At 32.4% G+C, this 16,739-nt stretch overlaps 1 non-coding gene across 1 annotated transcript; it reads left to right on the top strand.

Moving 5' to 3' along the window:
• The first annotated feature begins 1,768 nt into the window (after nt 1-1,768).
• On the top strand, nt 1,769-1,901 carry LOC126016616 (small nucleolar RNA SNORA51). Its single transcript, XR_007498406.1, has one exon. It is a non-coding gene; the product is annotated as a small nucleolar RNA SNORA51 (small nucleolar RNA).
• Nucleotides 1,902-16,739: the final 14,838 nt, after the last annotated feature.

Genomic DNA, 16,739 nt, shown 5'->3' on the forward strand with positions numbered 1-16,739 from the left:
CTTCTTAAAATTTTAACTTGAGAGTGGTATTTCAACTGATATCTGAATGATGAATAGCTTGTAGAAATATTGATTTTTATATTTTTGCTTTGTAAGTGAACACTTTAGTGAATATTATTTCTATGTATAATAGCTTTGGGATCGATTTCTCCAAGACTTAAATGTACACTTTTATGTCAAGTGGTTATAATGGAAATTTTCATCTCTTGCAATATGGATTAGGGAAACTTCCAGGAAATAACTGAATTGTATTAATTTTGAGCATCAAGTCCTTACAACTTGTCCATAACTAGACTAAGACATATTGACTTTCCATTAAGCAGGTTGAATTTTATATCATTGCCTCTTATGAAGAGAATATATTTCACCTCTAAATCTTGTTTATGATCATTAGAATTATTTAAGAACTATTTAAATAAAACTTTGGATTTATAATTTTATAATGAAAGGAGAAACTTTTTTACATAAATTATATTTCTTCTTTTTGGTTAAACACTAGTTTACATAAGAACCATAGTTAAAAAATTGTTCTTTATTGGGTTTGAGTATGCCATCCTTCACTAGGGCAACCTTCCTGCCCGTTATAACTCCTGTTTCCCTTCCATCTCCATTCTCCCACTAATGTGACTGGGATTGCCTTCTTAACATCCATCTCTTCCCTATCATTATTGGTGTATAAAAAGGCCATTGATTTCTGTGTGTAAATTTTGTTGCTTGCCACCTTGCCATATGGATCTATTGTTTCTATAAGCTTTTTGGTAGAGTCTTTAGGGTTTTCTAAGTAGAGTATCATGTCATCTGCAAACAGGGAGAGCTTGAATTCTTCCTTTACTATCTGGATTCCCTTGATATCTTTTCTTGCCTGATCGTTATAGCAAGTACATCCAGTACTATGTTGAAGAGGAGTGGTGAGAGCAGACAGCCATGTCTTGTACCAGAATTTAGAGGAAGGCTTTGAGTTTTCCTCCATTGAAGATAATATTTACCATTGGCTTGTGGTAGATGGCTTCAACTAGATTGAGAAAGGTTCATTTCATTCCCATCTGGCTGAGAGATTTTATCAAGAATGGTGTTGGACCTTATCAAATGCTTTCTCTGCATCTATTGATATCATCATATGATTTTTATTTTTCTTGTTAGTTTTTGTTTTTAATTTTTGGGCCACACCCGTTTTATGCTCAGGGGTTATTCCTGGCTAAGAGCTCAGAAATTGCCCCTGGCTTGGGGGGACCATATGGGAATCCGGGGGATCGAACCGCCGTCCGTCCTACGGTAGCGCTTGTGAGGCAGACACCTTACCTCTAGAGCCACCTTCCCTGCTCCTATTGTTGGAATATTATGCTGCCTTCAGACGAGATGAAGTCATGAAATTTTCCTATACATGGATGTATATGGAACCTATTATGCTGAATGAAATAAGTCAGAGGAAGAGAGATAAATACAGAATGGTCTCACTCATATATGGATTTTGAGAAAAATGAAAAAAAAAACATTTGTGTAATGATTCTTAGAGACAAAATAGAGGAGGACTGGAGGGTTTAGCTCCTGACATGAAGCTTACCACAGGGATCGTTTAGTACTGTCACAGAAATAATTACACTGAGAACTATCATAACAAAATGTGACTGAATGAGGGAAGTAGAAATCCTGTCTAGTGTACAGGCCGGTGTTGGGTGAGGTGGAAAGACACTTGGGATATTAGTAATGGGAATGTTGAACTGGTGAAAGATTATACAAATATAAATTAAAAAAATAAAAGTAAAGATAAGGCCTCCCAATTCTTACCACAGGATGTGTTTTTTACACTGACTGTATAGAATGAGGAGATACAGTAAATGCACCCCATATACACCTCTACCCAAGCCCTTTGCCTGGTCTGTATTGTGAATTGGGAAACAAAAATATAAAAAAATGATGTATATGCACAATGGAATACCAAGCTACTTTACTTTTTAACATGTCTATCCACAACTCTATACAGTCAAGAATAAAATAAGGTTAGAATAAATTACCCTTTAAAGAAATGAAATAATGGAGACTCTAAATAGATGTAGGAAACAAACTTTCCTGAAATCATGCTATCATAAGCACGTTCTATACCAGTGGTGAATACTCAATGAATATATACTGCAAAGTTCAGGCACTACACCTGTACAGGAGTAAATCAACTATGCAATATATTGGCAGTAAAGAGATTTATTTAGTTAAAAAGGCATGCTTGGAAGATTGTAGACTCAAATTTTCAGAGTAGCCATGTGACCTGCATGGTGACTTCAATAACTTGTTATATATATAAATTTTTATTCATATATATATATTCCAGGAATTACAGTTTTAGAAGAGCAAGTTTCATGCTATAAAGCACCTAAGTGATTATTAAACTCCCTTGCTGGTTGATCTTTTAAACATACTCTATAGAATCTGCAAATTATAACAAAGATTTCTAATTAAGGATACATTATCTTAAGGACAAAATAAGGGCAGTGACTACCCAGAGAGTTTGTTGGGTTTTAATATTTAATATATTTCTATTTCTCTGGGCAAGTTTCTAATTCCCAATGTTAATTGATTTTTTACAATTTTTTAAAAATGAGTTACAGACTCAGATCTGACTGCTTCTTGGTGTGTAGGTCATCTGGGATTGATGGCAACAGGATAAACTGACCTCTTGGCAAGAAAGAACATTCTTTAAAAGTCATATAATTCTTCCTTTCTGCCTTCCCATAAAATTAACCTTTTATCCTACACATATTTTTGGTTATGATATTTTTGCTTTCTTAATCCTGCCTTGAAATCACAAGTTGTTTTGTCCAATTAATTCAGAAATTAGACTCTTGATACTGTAAAGAGATTAGTACAATAATAAATTTGTGTCTAACCCTTGACTGCTGAAGGACACAGTATATAGAGGCAAAATTAAATAGGCATTAGACATGAAAGAAAAACAAAGAAACAATTCTAACATATATTATGACAATAATGATTCTAAAGACTCTAAATTTAATTAAGGTAAAATTATAATTAAAGTACTCTAAAATATTAGGACCTTGGGTGCATAAGTGTTAGAGGAGCAAATGTCAATGTAAAGTTTTAAAATTTTTAGGACACCAAGAATACACTAAGAAGTTAGAAACTTGGTGTCAGAAGTTAGAAATCTTAATAAGAACACACTTCACAAACTCATGACCAAAATATCCTTGAGAACAAAATGTCTATAAGAATATTCAGAACCCAGCAGTGGATAAGAGTTCCTTTCTCTCCACATCCCCGCCAACACTGTTTATTCTCATTCTTTGTGATGTGTGCCTTTCTCTGGGGTGTGAGGTGGTATCTCATCGTTGTTTTGATTTGCATCTCCCTGATGATTAGTGATGTGGAACATTTTTTCATGCGTCTTTTGGCCATGCGTATTTCTTCTTTGTCAAAGTGTCTGTTCATTTCTTCTCCCCATTTTTTGATGGGGTTAGATGTTTTTTTCTTGTAAAGTTCTGTCAGTGCCTTGTATATTTTGGAGATTAGCCCCTTATCTGATGGGTATTGGGTGAATAGTTTCTCCCACTCAGTGGGTGGCTCTTGTATCCTGGGCACTATTTCCTTTGAGGTGCAGAAGCTTCTCAGCTTAATATATTCCCATCTGTTAATCTCTGCTTTCACTTGCTTGGAGAGTGCAGTTTCCTCCTTGAAGATGCCTGTAATGTCCTGTAGTGTTTTGCCTATGTGCTGTTCTATATATCTTATGGTTTTGGGGCTGATATCGAGGTCTTTAATCCATTTGGATTTTACCTTTGTACATGATGTTAGCTGGGGGTCTAAGTTTAATTTTTTGCAAGTGGCTATCCAATTGTGCCAACACCACTTGTTGAAGAGGCTTTCCCTGCTCCATTTAGGATTTCCTGCTCCTTATCCACTGCTGGTGGGAATGCTGTCTAGTTCAACCTTTATGGAAAGCGATATGGAGATTCCTCCAAAAACTGGAAATCGAGCTCCCATACGATCCAGCTATACCACTCCTAGGAATATACCCTAGGAACACAAAAATACAATACAAAAACCCCTTCCTTACACCTATATTCATTGCAGCTCTATTTACCATAGCAAGACTCTGGAAACAACCAAGATGCCCTTCAACAGACGAATGGCTAAAGAAACTGTGGTACATATACACAATGGAATATTATGCAGCTGCCAGGAGAGATGAAGTCATGAAATTTTCCTATACATGGATGTACATGGAATCTATTATGCTGAGTGAAATAAGTCAGAGAGAGAGAGAAAAACGCAGAATGGTCTCACTCATCTATGGGTTTTAAGAAAAATGAAAGACACCCTTGTAATAATAATTTTCAGACACAAAAGAGAAAAGAGCTGGAAGTTCCAGCTCACCTCAGGAAGCTCACCACAAAGAGTGATGAGTTTAGTTAGAGAAATAACTACATTTTGAACTGTCCTAATATTGAGAATGTATGAGGGAAATGTAGAGCCTGTTTAGGGTACAGGCGGGGGTTGGGGGGGGAGGAGGGAGATTTGGGACTTGGGTGATGGGAATGTTGCACTGGTGATGGGCGGTGTTCCTTTTATCACTGAAACCCAAACACAATCATGTATGTAATCAAGGTTTTTAAATAAAAAAAAATTAAAAAAAAAAGAATATTCAGAACCCAAAAGATTTATGAATACAATAATTAGATTTAAACAGCCTGCTCATAAAATTCATCTAAAACAATCAGGATCTAATCTCTTCAACTATGCTTATTGTCTTATATATGACCTTTCAGTAAAGGTAATCCACATGTATACATAAAGTCTTTGAAGAGTGATGGTGAGTAGATATAATAGCTTTACAAGCAAAATAAAATGAAATTAAAACTCTTGTTAATCATGATACCCCAATTAATAAATGAGTGGAACATTCACAATCATCAGCCTAGAAAGAAGATCATGTAAGAATCTGAAAATTGACTTCTCTTCTTTGACAGCTCCTACATTGCTTTATTGTCCTTATCAGCAATTAAAGGGCAGGAAACTGAACCTCTCAAAATGGAATACATATCCAAAAGAGGAGAATATCAAGTCCTTCTAGGAAGTTAAGACTGATCTACACATCTTATCAGTGTGTTATTCTTTTAATAAATACTTTTTTTCTGCCTCTGATTATTATTTTTTACTCTCATAAGAGGACTGGGTCTATAGCTGTGTTTTTATTTCCAAGGTAATTTATATCAGGAGTAGAAAAATTATTGGCAAATCTCAGTAAATTGGGTATATTTAGTTCTCCCCCTATACCAAAAAATGGTGGATATTAAATAGAAATAAAGTTATAATCTTTGAGAAATTTTAGTAAACAATTATATTTTAAGTTATTTGAGGCACAATGTTTATATTACTTTTAGTGATAGGGTTTCATGCATTTAATGTTAAAACACTACATCTTCTGCTAGAGTTTTTCTTTCTCTCCACAATTTACTTAGTGCTCTCCTCAATCATCTTTCTGCATTATTTAAAGCTCAGATATGTAGATCCTAAGTCAAGTACTATTAAATAATGGTCTAAATTCCATTATAGTGTCTTGCCACCAAGTATCAGGTATCAGGGAATTTCCTAACTTCAGTGTAAGTGTAATCAATGGAGTGATCTTTCTTCAGTTTACATTCATATTCTTATCTCAGTGTGCTTGTGTGAGTCGTTATTTTGATAAGTGATATACAAATACTAGAATAATATAGGATCAATTCTAGTTTAGAAGAAAAAATATTTTAGATGATTAGAGTGATGAATTTTGACCTCCACAAAAACATCTTTTAAACTTTTCACTTTCACTTCCACTTTATTTTACCAAAGTAGACCAGTACTGAAATAAGTGTAATTATACTAATTTGGAAAATCAGTTCATGTTTTTTTTCCTGACAAATCTCATGATACATTTTTCTTCACAAATACCCTTAGAACACACATGTAACAACTTACCTGAGAGTATTTCTTCTTTTCTTTAGGTTATAAAAATATCTTGTGATTCACTGTCTTGCCAATAGGTATCTTCATTGCCCTCTTCAGTGATTACTGAAGATAAACATAATGTTTCGTAGTTTGATTTATGAGGGTTGCATGCTTTAAATCATTGAAGGCTTAAAGGTTCATTGGTATCAGTCACTTGAGGGCTAGAGCACCAGCATAAGTGTAGGGCGTTTGTCTTGCACCTGGTTTATCCAAGACGGACTTTGGTTCTATTCCAAGCGTCTCATATGGTCCCTCGAGCCAGGAGCAATTTTGAGCACATAGCCAGGAGTAACTACTAAGCTTCACAGGGTGTGGCCCAAAAAAGCCAAAAATTTTTTTTAAAAAATCAGTCAGTTGACAACATCATTGTATCGATAACACCCCAACACCAGCCCCTGCCAGAGCACCATTAGATACAGCTCAGAGTAAGCTCTGGTGTGTGGTTGGCCCTGAGGAACCTGGAGGCATCAGGTCCATTCCTGAATCCTTTCTGATAATTGGCCACATGCCTCCAGGACACCTGAGAACTGCCTGGGACTTCTCTAAATGATTAGGCTGTATCTTACTTTCCCTTAATAATTGCCAAAAGGCAGTCAATATTAACACAAACTCTACTGCTTTGCTTTTCATACCCCTTTCTCATAATTACAAAATAATTGGACATTAAACATTTATTAGAGACATGGGATAACCCAATATTCTACTGTGGATGAACAATATTTATTGGGTGCTGTTAAATAGTTCTTATACTGAGGAGTGGTAGGTATATGTCAGTCATTTTGGATTTGGGGAAATGATAGTCTAGTCCGAAATCTAGTGTTTATATTAATAAGCCAATATTAGATGATTCTACAAATTGTAAGAAAACCAAGATATTTTAAATGAACCTTTTTTCATTTTCTCTACCTAGCTTATGGAAACAGTCGATCTGAAGTAACTTAGAATCCAAGGCTCTATGAAATTTTACTTATAATTTTACATTACCATTGTTAACTTCAGCTATAAAAGTGACAATGAAAAGAACATTGATAGTCATCTAATAAATATTCATATGTGTTTCTATTTTTCACTTATGTCAAAAGACATTCATAAAACTTTCCAAATTATTGATTAAAGTTTAGTCGGACTTCTTTGTTACTTTATATCCCCTTTCTTCCTATTCTTAGAAGATTTATTTTTAGAAAACTGTAATCGTAAATTCTTCGTTTAGCCTTTGAGATATAAATCTCCTTAAAAGCTTCTTACAACTCAGTACTGTCTTTTAAGGAGTTAGAAACCGTAAATTGAAAATGCTATATTCAAGGCCACTAATGACTATGTCTAATTATATATGTTTTAGTTAGGAGCCTAATTTAGGCCACAGTGATATAACAGAAAATTTATTTTTCCTCTGTGTCATACCAATTAGCAAATAAAATAACCTGTGATCCTCCTTGAACAAAGCTAGCTCTTAAGAAAGTCTATAGTCCAAACCTTATTTTAAGTAGATTAAACTGAATGATTGCTGGCTTCTCTCCCCTGTACAACAAAACATTGTTGAATAATTTCTTTGTGTCCACATAAATTGGCCTGGGGAAATTTTAATTTTGTTACTATGAACAAGAATGTGAAGGTCTGAAAATATGGAGACCTAAAATAGTATTCAAACACTAGTAAACAATTTAGATGGGCAAAATAATAATGTTCTTTTATATATGTATATAGTGTGTATATATTGCATATACAATATGTGTGTATAGATATATTCCTGTCCAAATTGGACTTATAGTTTTATAGACAATAAATAAGCACATAGTTCATATAAATTAACTTCTAGAGATATGTTAGCATTCAAAGTATATTTGACTCAGTAACTCAAATCTGATTTTGTTTTTAAATACTTTAATCAATGGAATGTTAAAAATAAAAGTTTATTGTGTTGTAACTACAAATTACTTTGTGTTTTATATCCTGCCAATATCTAATTTAAAATTGATAATATAAATAAGAACTACTACATTTATTTTATACTTAAGACCTAAGGTCTGAAATCATACCACTAACTTATGTCTTATTGCATCTTTTGATTATGACATGTTGCATTGAAAAAGAGTATGTAGATTGGTCCCAGATAAAATAAATATATTTGGAACAAGAAATAAATAATCTACAGTTTGTAATGTGTTCATTTGAATTCAAATTCTTATATATGATAAGTATCATCATTAATGGCTGAGCTTTGCTTTTAGGACCACAACGATGGTGCTCAGGTATAACTCCTGAATTTGTGCTTCCAGATCAATCCTAATGAAGTTCAGGGTTTGGAACTTGGGATAATCACAGGCAATATAAGCAGACTCCTTGCTCTACTAATTTTTGGGCCCTTTTATTCCTACAGTAGTTTGGGAGAGGTACTATATTGTCTTCTCTAAAATTAGAATCCTTTTTGTAATACTAAGGAGATATCACTCATTCTATGTGAATTATTATTTATTAATTGTTAGTTGGATAAATACATGAATATAATGCTTGATATTTGAATACAATTTGATTGGTCTAGTATATTACTGTAAGAAACTATCAGTAACTTTTTATATATCATGAACTAAAACAATTTATCAATAAAATATTAATTTAGAAATTTAAAAAATTTTATATCAGAAGTACCATTTTATTTTTGTGTGCCTCTAATAATAGACAAAATAGTTTACAATAGTTAGTCTCAATTTATAGTGTTATTTAATGAGTTTCTTGTTTATATTACATGACTATAATATAAGTTAAAATACAGATTCCTTAATTTACAGATTAAGACATTAAAAAGTATTATTGCAATGTATCTATGTATATGTATTACAACTGTTGCAAGGGCTGATTTCATGCTCAAATATGTTTTTATTTTATCTGGATAAAAATGATCAGATAAAAACTAATTTCCAGTCATGTTTTCAAGAATCAAAAAATTTTTTCGGGCCTGGAGAGATAGCATAGTGGCGTTTGTCTTGCAAGCAGCTGGTCCAGAACCAAAGGTGGTTGGTTCGAATCCCGGTGTCCCATATGGTCCCTCGTGCCTGCCAGGAGCTATTTCTGAACAGACAGCCAGGAGTAACCCCTGAGCGCCGCCGGTGTGGCCCAAAAACCAAAAAAAAAAAAAAAATTCTAAGAAGATAAACAAACAAAGGCTAAAACAATAAAAGAAAAAAAATAACTGAATTAGCAAGTCATTGAAGTAGACTGAGATAAATAAGAACAAAAAACCTATGTATAATTAAGTAAACAAAACAGAAATAACAAGTTCTAAATTATGAAACATGCAGCAACTTTATATATAAGAAACTTAGGGCCAGAGAGATAGCATGGAGGTAAGGCATTTGCCTCGCATGCAGAAGGACAATGGTTCGAATCTTGGCATCCCATATGGTCCCCTGTGCCTGCCAGGGGTGATTTCTGAGCGCAAAGCCAGGAGTAACCCTTGAGTGCTGCCGGGTGTGAGCCAAAAACAAAAAAAAAAAAAAGAAAAAAAAGAAAAAAGAAAAAGAAAAAAAATTAGATATGAACATGATTGCAGCAATATTTTCTATGCGATTTGAAATGATAAGATGAAATAATACATCTTGGATTTTCTGCTTAAAGTTTGGATTGCAGGTGAACCTTGTTTTAGGAGTTTGAAAAAGGTTAGAATTTTATTTTTTATTGCTTAAACAAAAGAAAATCAAGGTTAACTACGATAGAGATTGAGTAATCATGATAACAGATGAGCTTTGCATCGTCTAATATATCAAATTAGGTTCTTTAAGTATTAAACGTGGAAAGAAGTGACATGTAGACATTAATAATTCTTTAAAATAAATAAATAAAAATTGAGATATAGACCATTTCTTTTCATCATTTCCTATATTATTTTCCTCTTTGATTATTCTCTTAATAAGTAGAATTAATAATCTGTTAAGATAATCCAGCAATAGAAAAAATAGCTTCCAGCGGGATATATAAAATTGATATATATACAATATTGGAACCATCTATTTGCATAAAATGGAATTTGACATGTATGTGGGTTTCTTTCTCAGAAATTAGTTTTGGATTCAGTAAAGTTGTTAAATTTTGATATGGAAGTGAAATGCAATCTTTACATTGTACATACATAACCAAGGAAATACTACTTTGTAAACACTGAAAACACGAGTTCAGAAAAATAAAATAGTGGGCAGAGTCCTTGCCTTACACATTTCTGATGAGATTTAGACTAGCAGTACCACATAAAAACCTTTGAGTCCATCAGGAATAATCCTAATTCTGTGCACAGAACAAGAGTCAGATTTTAAATCTGGTCGTGATTCAAAATTTTTCAAATAAGAAAAACACACATAGGAAACACACACTGAGAAATGATTTAACTTCTCAAAAACTTAGCTCTACTTTGATTTTCACTTTTCAGATACTAATATTAACATCTCAATTCCTGACATTCACACTGCATATTTTTTATCTATCATTGATAAACAAGTCAATATACTGTGCAGAAAATAGAAATAAACTTTGGTTTCAAAAGCATTTTATTTTATGTATGTATTATGAGCTCTAAAGTGTAGGCTTTATTAATTAAATTATGGTCAATAACATAAAATTATTCAATAACTTTCCATGTTACTTACTTTATTAGTGGAATCTATGAGTTTGCTTTTGTTGTTTGTTTGTTTGGGCCACACCTGACAGTGCTCAAGAGTTACTCCTGACTCTGCACCCAGAAATTACTCCTGGTAGTACTCAGGTAGAACATATGAGATGACAGGGAAAGAACCCAAGTGAACTGAGTGCAAGAAAAGACAAACATACTACATGCTCAGGCCCCTTCAAGTTATTTTTCTTCAAACCACCCAAGTCAGAGAAGTTCTCTCCAAAGTAAAAACAAGGTACATTTTAATGTCCCTTTCTTTATTTATTATTTAAATATTTTCTAACTAGCATAAAAGTAAGTTATATAAATTGAAAAAATCCTTTTGAAACATAAATTGTCAAATTTTTACATATAGGTATTATAAATGATATAATGAATGAATCTAAAACAATCTTGCTAAATGAATAATTATTAAAGAAGATATATTTTATTTAACTTAGCTTATTATAATAATAAAAGTCACAAAATTTAAAATCAATACCATTCTCACTAAAATTATTCTGAAACTTAATATCCTTGGTCTTGAAATTGATTGTCTAAAGCTAGAGCCAAAAAAATAAAAAAAAAAGACTAAGAACCTAAGAATATTAGTTTCATTTATAAACTTAGTTTAAATTAACTTTCCTCTTGGTATCTTTTGATTAATCATCCCACCCTCTGGGGCATGAGACCTACAAGCTCTTTTGTTCCCATTACTTGTAATTTTACTTTTAATATTCAGTGTCTGTTTTGTGACCATTTGTTCTTGATTTAAATTTTATATATTTTATTTCATAAATAATTGACTTTTTATGATAGAATATTTAAAACAACATATGATGAAGTATTTAAAATATAAAACATAATTTTTTTCAAAATGTTTGCATTTTTTGTTTGTTTGTCTTTAAGCCATGTCCAGCTCATTGCTCTGTCAGTGTTCTATGGATTATATCTGGATCAGAGATAAAAGTTTGGCAAATAGCATGCAAGTAGTAATATTTCTCCAGCCTTTCTGTCTTAAACTTAGTTCTGTAGTTCTTGTATAGTGGCCAACTCTATTATGTATAATAACTTTTAAATTTGATTTAGATTCATCAATGTTAAATTTTGTCACTAATAATTATATTTCTGTATACCTTGAAAGTTAAGAAGTTTCCTTACTTTTTATTTTCACTTGCTAAATGAAATTTTAAAAACTATTTAATATCTGGGTATTAGATTTATTTATGTGTACAGTGTATAAGTAATTGCAGGAAGTTTATAGATAAACTTCAAAATATAATATAAACTTCAAAGTATGCCTTCATTAATATTTTTATTAGGTGAAATTTTATTGAGCTGTAAAAGTACCTATATGTATTTTCAGTATGTACATATATGAAGCATCTATATTTTATCCCCTATTTGTGCTGTGTAAATTCTGTAACACATGTTATTGTTGTTGTTTAGTCTATGATTCTATTTTAATATAAATATGTACAAATTTAGAATTCTTTGATTACTCAGTTTCAACTTTTCAGTATTTGTCTCTTAATAATCTTTCTACATGTTGAATAAGCATATTATAGATTGCTTTAGAAATCATAATAACACTTTTCTTTTACAAAAATTGACAATAATATAAGGACAATGGAGGATACAGCAGTCTTTTTCACAAAAGGCATGGAAAAGGTAAAAACACAGAAAAGTGAAAGGAATTATGAACAAGCTATCTTTTTTAAAAGTTTTATGTCAAAGAAAAATCAATAACACTGATATTGAGTTTGAAAATAAAATGTTACTGTATTATTTTCATTAAAATATATATTTAATTAGAGCCAAAAAGATAGCATAGTGATAGGGCATTTGCCTTGCAGGCAGTCGATCCAGGACAGACAATGGTTAGAATCCCAGCATTCCATATGGTCTCCTGTGCCTGCCAGGGGAAATATGTGAGTACAGAGCCAGGAGTAACCCCTTAGTGCCACTGGGTGTGACCCAAATAACAACAACAACAACAAAATAGTATTTAATTGAACATATTTTCCTTGAAAACATTTTGATTTCATGGTACATTGTGAAGCTTAGTAGTTACATTTCTGTATCTTAACTATAATTCTTTTATCTTAGGCAAAGACATTTTAATATTTGATATTTTACCTATAAACATATTTTGAATCACATATTTTTAAATCACCACCTAAAATCTATCTTTTTATAAGGACATAGTTTGGCTAACACAGATTAAAATATTGTTGGCCCAGTAAATCCTTGATATAAATTTCAGTCAATTGAAAACTGGTGTATTGCTGGGAATATGCAGTTCCTTGTAGAATTCTACATCATTTGGTCATTCAGAGGTAATTACAAACTGTGTCTGCAATATGAATTGAAGCCTAATTAAACTAGCCTCTAGGTAGTCACATGAGTGATACTGGCAAAGCAGCTCTTTCTCAAATTCCCCTAATATTCCTCTCCACTTTGCTGATATCATATGTTTCATGCCAATTTAAACTTTTTCATATTATAAAATGATTCAGCTCTTGGGAAAAGTATCTTTCAACAGGCTCTCCTTTGAAAAATTTAAGGTAAATACAATGTGTAATCTGGAAGAACAGCATTTAGTATACAAATATATCAATCTTATGAACATGAAGTTAATGTAAAATGATAAACATTGCAAAAGATATGCCTTGCTCAAATATTAATTACTGAGAAATAAATATGCCAATTTGACTATTGTCTCTAAACCCAGAATAACCCATGTCAAGTGGATCTAAATGTAATTTCTACCAATCATCAATAATAGGTAATAATTTAGATTCAATTAGGTAGGTTTTACACAAAAAAATCAAACATTTACTTGAACAGAATCAGTGTCAAAACAAATGAAAACATATGTAAATAATGTAAAAGAGAGTCTCACAATAATTTTTAATTTTAGGGATTCATTATGTGTATTGTGCAATAAAATTCGAGTTACACAATATATATTTATATCTAACTGTTATTAAATATTTACTTAATGGTGATGTAAAGCACTTTTAAAAATTCAAATTTGGACCTAGAATAAATAGTACAGGGATAATGGTGCTTGCTTTTGTCCAGAACTCAGATGTGAGACACCACAGGGATCGCCAAGCATCAATAGATACAGTCTGGATAATCCCCAGCACCAAAGGACCTAAGTAACACCATGTCCTAATTAAAGGTGATTAATTCATTTTTATAATTAATATTTACTGATGGCTTTCAAGATGCCAAAAACTTTTCTAAGTTAAAAATATTTACATTCTAATAAGATTTAAATTCAAATTTTAACCAAGTAATCATCTATACACATACAACAGAAAAAAAATATGTCAAATATTATCTGAATTTTGTTTGTTTTTTTACATTTTGAAATCTCCAAAATAAATTAGTGTGTGGTGCATTCTAGTCATATCTTAGCTTTCTACCCAGTATTATATACTTTTTTCATTATAATTTTAGATTCATTAAGATAAAGGTCCTGGGTAATGGACCAGAGTGATAACAAAGGAGTAGGGCTTTTGCCTTGCCTGCTGCTACTCAGGACAAACCTGGGTTCTATAGCCAACTTACCATATGGTCCCTGAGCCAGGAGCAACCCCTGAGCATCACTGGGTGTTGCCCAAGAAACAAAAACAAAACAAAATAAAAATGGACCTTGGTAAATAGTGCAAGGCTATATAGCATTTGCCCTACGCAAAGCCAAAATGGGTTCTATCCTCAGCATCACAAATGGTCCACCAGATACTGCCATGAGTGTAGTACAAGGACTAAGACCTAAGTGAAGCCACTCATAGTCAATAAATAAATAAATAAAATATTTTATTTTAATTAAATTTAGTAAAATTGAAAATTTTGATTGAAAGTGTTAGTATTTACTTATAATAAAAAGTTGCATATTTCATACTAGATATATTCTAAAGTTGACTTCTATATAGTGAAAGAATAAGATATCAAGGAGAAAAGATACACTATTTTATAATAGGTGGTATATTTAATAATCTCTTGACCAAAAAACCTCTTGATTAATAAACTTTTCGGGATATATTTGTGTGTATGGCTACAAGGCAATTTTGAGGATTACTCTCCAAATCTGAAAAGTTTCTTTAGGATGTTTAACTGGGTTTAGAACTATGAACTAGGGGCCGGAGAGATAGCATGGAGGTAAGGCATTTGCCTTGCATCCAGAAGGATGATGATTCGAATCCTGGCGTCCCATATAGTCTCCCGAGCCTGTCAGGAGTGATTTCTGAGTATAAAGCCAGGAGTAAACACTGAGCGCAGCTGGGTGTAGCCCAAAAACCAAATAAATAATAAATAAATAAATAAATAAATAAATGAATGAATGAATGAATAAATGAATGAATAAATGAAAAGTAAAAGAAAAAATATGAACTATTCTGTGGCCAAAACAATAGTGCAGCAGTAGGGTTTTTGCTTTGCATGTGACTGACCCTGGACAGACCTGTGTTCCCTCTTGGGCATCCCATATGATCCCGAAAAACAGGAGCAATTTCTGAGCGCATAGCCAGGAGTAACTCCTGAGAGTCACCAGGTATGGCCCAGAAAACAAAGAAAAAAGTAAGAACTATTCAGATTGCTTTAGAAATTCCTATTATCTATGTACTTGGGCAACTTAGGAAAATAGGGTACATCTATAATATTGGCATAGGGGTGAAAAGACATAAGTCTCTAAATTGTTGAGAATCAGCCATTTTGACAAAAGTTAATCATTTTCTTTGTGCTATCATTCTCTGGAGAGGTATATGTTTGATATCTCACTTGTTTTCTGTACAAACAGTTGGTGAGCACTGCCTGGATTCATCAATATTAATGGCTGAAAATCATATTTATTTATACTTCATTTACTCACATCATCTAAGATGGCTATATAAAATACATTCATTAACTTTTTTCCTAAAGGACTAAAGTACTAAATTATAGATGATATATAATTATTTTGTACCATTTCCTGATAAAACTTTTCAATCACTAAACGTAAAGGAGAATGATTAAAAATACATGAAATGCATTATGTTTCATGATTTTAAATATTGCTAATATAGATTTAACTAATATAAATATTTTTCTTAATACTAATTTGTCCCAAATTGGTAACCAAACATTTTCTTAATGTTATTAAACAATTTCTTGGCATATAGTCCTGTCTTTAAATATCAATGACCAGTATATTTTGCTCACCACTTTGTATTACTTAACATCCCTCATCTACAAGTAAAATTCTACTTTTCAGAATAAGAAATTTTTGCATAATAGATCACCAATTTTGCATAAAAAATAGAAAAAAATGCACCCTAATTTATATGTTATGGAGGTTAGGTTTTTCTTATTCAAAGCTTTGATAGATTTTCAACAGATGAAACTAGAAAATATATATTTTATGGATAAGATGCCTGAATCATTAATACTTATATTTAAATTCAATGCCACTTAGCTTTTCAAAACTCCATAAATCTTTCATTTGTATGCTCTCCTGTAGAGTAAGAAATCATCCATAAAATAAAATGTGTTTTATAGGGGCCGGCAAGGTGGCCCTAGATGTAAGGTGTTTGCCTTGCAAGCGCTAGCCAAGGAAAGGACCACGGTTTGATCCCCTCGGCGTTCCATTTGGTCCCCACAAGCCAGGGGCAATTTCTGAGCGCTTAGCCAGGAGTAACCCCTGAGCATGAAATGGATGTGCCCCCCCCCCAAAAAAAAAGTGATTTATACTACATTTAAAATCATCCAGGATAAAATGTATAAGGACTGATGGGAGGTTTGGAGTGAGTAATAGTTTCATGAGTAGGTAGCAGGTCTTGCACATGACGACCTTGGTTCACTTTGGCAATAGTCCTTATGCTCTTCTCAGCTCTCCAGAAGTGATGTCTGAATACAGAAACAGGAATAAACTCAAAGCACTTCCAGGAGTGATTCTTGAGCATAGAGTCAATAGCAACCCCTTGTGTAGTTTATATCTAACTATATTCACCACTCTTTGTGTTAAGCTTCATATCATAGGCCAATCCTTAAAGCTTTTATTTCTATTGTCTCTGAGTATTACTACTTTCTTTTTTTGTTTGTTTGGGTTTTTTTTTTCTGT

The sequence above is a fragment of the Suncus etruscus genome, chromosome 8 (genome assembly GCF_024139225.1).
Source record: "Suncus etruscus isolate mSunEtr1 chromosome 8, mSunEtr1.pri.cur, whole genome shotgun sequence".
NCBI lineage: Eukaryota > Metazoa > Chordata > Mammalia > Eulipotyphla > Soricidae > Suncus > Suncus etruscus.